Genomic DNA, 3,442 nt, shown 5'->3' with positions numbered 1-3,442 from the left:
ATATATATAATGTGTTTGTGTGCGTGTAAATATGCAAACACAAAGAAATAACAGTATGTATAAATATATATATATATATATATATATATATATGGATATATATGTATGTGTGTATGTGCGTCCGTGTGTGTGTGTGTATTTGTGTATGTGAATCTATATTTCTGTCTCTCTAAGCAATGCACGTGTTATAGAATAATTTATATAGTAACGACTCTGGCCAGTAAGTAAAGTGAAAAGTAGATTAGACACACCCCACTTAGGTGTAGATAGATTTAAAATTTCATCGTTTGAACTCATCAATTTACTTGAACTATTTTAATTACCGCTGTATGTTTATGTACGAAAAAAGGAAAGCCAAAACGTCATGAAATGACTGGCATTGCACCTTATATACGAATAGGAAGAGATATGTCTTTTACTAGAACCGAACATCATGACCATCAAATTATGAAATATTAAGCGCATATATCCTAAATTGAGCAACGGAATTGATGGCCAATCTCAACTGCTGAAGAATAATTTGGGTATCACGAATACGAATGGCAGGGATTTCTGGGCAGCATCCGAGTAAAACTATTGCGGACTGTCCTGTCGCTGTGTGGGCATGTGTGTGTGGTTATGCGTGTGCTTGTGTGGTTGCATGTGTGTGTGTGTGTGTGTGTTTGTGTGCATGTATTGGTACATGTGTATGTGCCAATGTGTCTATATTTATGCATAAATATTTATACGCACACGTATATATATATATATATATATATATATATATATATAGATAGATAGATAGATAGATAGATACATACATACATGCATATACACTCACCTACAAATGTATACGTAGATAAACACACACGCATATATACACATGTGCGTGAGTATAAGTGTTAATATATATGTATATGTATATGTATATATGTGTGCATATATATATGTATATATATGTGTGTGTGTGTGTGTGTGTGTGTGTGTGTGTGTGTGTGTGTGTGTGTGTGTGTGTGTGTGTGTGTGTGTGTGTGTGTGTGTGTGTGTGTGTGTGTGTGTGTGTGTGTATTTGAGTAGCTGTGATGTTAGGGTGCGTGATAGGTTGGGTGTGTATGTGTATGCATGAACTCATCATATACATTGTAAATACGGCACATTGTTTTCATTCCTGATAAATCATTCAGGAAGGAAATTGGTCTGGAATTGTTCTGCTTGAAAGCTTATGTAAGCTAATCGAACTGGTTTCTTTGACATGCGCATTGCTGCTGCTACAGTTGTTGTTTCTTTTGTTATTGCATTTGCTTTCACTGTTATTTTGACTGGTATTGTTGTTGTTTCTGCTTCTCAGCCGGTGATGTTGTTGTTGTGAATGATTTTATTGCTGTTGCTGCTGTCTCTGTTACTGACCTTGTTGGTTTCGCTGTTGTTGTTGTATAAAAGTACTTTGCTTATCCCATCTGTTTCATTTCGCTGCACACCAGTTGTCTGAACAAACCAACCCATTTCCTTTTGTAACATTTATAGAAGTTAATTCACCTGACTCGTCTGTCAGTTGGACTAGAAAGATATTGATGATGATGGGAATGACGAGAAAAATCGACGTTGCTAAACCTGCAAACTGTTGTTTGTAAGTTCGCTTCGCGATTGTTGGCTTATATTTCGTTTGCTCTAGCATGTCGTTGAATGGCACTGAATTTTATGGAAATGAAAAGGAGTTTGAAATAGGTTCACTGTCCGACTTCCTGTGGTGCTCCTCATGGTGGAGCGACATACACCACACTTCAGGGAAATAAGTTCACTGGAAAGTTTTGATTTTAATCCACACTCAAGGTAGGAGGACACACGGAAGTCGTGACTTAGGCCGTCCAGACACCCTTAGGGTTTCAGTAAAAACAGGCCAAAACAATAGCATGACGGGTGTTAATTCCCTGACGATTTTTTCTTGCTGTCCTCTCAGCGCGTAACACGTTTCCGCTTGCTGTGAGGAGTATTAGTTCAATATTCAAATTATGAGTTGATTACAAATATTGTAAATGCATAAATAAGAATTTTAAAAACCACGTCATTTTCTTGCATGTATAATTCACATTGAATTACACGGAAACTGTGTGACATTGTGCTTCTCGTTTTATGTGATTAGTGGCGATCTGTTGAATACTTCATAATATTTTGTTGATCCACAGGGCAGCGATGTAGCAGAATCATTAGTACGCCGAGTAAAATGCATATTAGCATTTCCTCCGCCTTTACGTTCTGAATTCAAATTCCACCGATGATATCCGCTATGATTTCCATCCTTTTCGGGTGGATAAAATAAGTACTAGTTAAGCTCTGGGGTTGATGTAATCGAGTTATAACCTCCCCCGATTAATACTGGTCTTATTGGCAGTTATATCCTCAAATATTTTTGTAATTTTTATTCACCTCGATAATCCCTTTAAATTAGCCGCAGCATTAAAAATGATTATCGAGCAGAGGAAGAAGCGGGCTTGTTTTTGACCCTGGGTCAGTATTACTCACTGACGAGAACGAAGTGAGCATTCACAAAGTTCGAAATCCCTGTGATATGGGTATGTCTGATTTGCATTTTCTGTTCTTTGTACTGACCGTTCCCTCGATGTCACCATTGTGTACAAATGAAAACTGTGGTTTTGAGTCGTTTTAACTGCTATCATTAGCCTGCGGGTGCTATAAGTAGGACCCTCCATTATTAATACACACACACATACATATATATGCGTGCATGAATATGTCCAGTGTGAGTGCGCGTGTGTGTGTCATTTCCCAGTTACGCACTCTGTCGTGTTCCGTTACGTTAGAAATCTTTCAGACGAACGCCAATTTGGCTGGATGTGTCCACGATCGTACTCATTTAGACATTAGCCCATATTCACGCACGTAGATGAGGGTAAAGTCAAGAATCCAAAAGTCGATATCTTGAGAAATCTGGCAGCTCCTTCGAAATTTTGAAGAATATGTCTCATGATAAACTTAAACTAATAAACCACACCACATTAACGTCTCATTATATTTCACTCTACGTCTTGCATTGTAGGATTCATTCACTGAGTATTTATTATATATATGCGAGTAGAACAAGATTGAATTATACATACGTACTCTCAATAGGTATGCATGTAATTTTGCTTTTGCAACTGCACCAATGAGTTTTTTTCGTATACATGTATTTGTATGTCACCTATATTGTATCTATGTACTTTGTGTATACCTGTACAGTGTGAACGATGTAAACACAGGAAATTAAAAGCCATTAAGAAAGGCTTGGAACATAAAAGGCAGAGTTTTGTAAAGTTGTCTTTCTAAATGGCAGTGAATCAGACCAGCGACTCACTGTATTGTTGTGTTGTTCTTCCTACGCAGATACATACATACATACATACACACATACATACAGGTATACGTATAAATATTCATACGCATATACATACAAACATACGTGCAC

This window comes from Octopus bimaculoides, chromosome 8 (assembly GCF_001194135.2).
Source record: "Octopus bimaculoides isolate UCB-OBI-ISO-001 chromosome 8, ASM119413v2, whole genome shotgun sequence".
Taxonomy (NCBI): Eukaryota; Metazoa; Mollusca; class Cephalopoda; order Octopoda; family Octopodidae; genus Octopus; species Octopus bimaculoides.
This window is presented reverse-complemented; position numbering follows the sequence as displayed.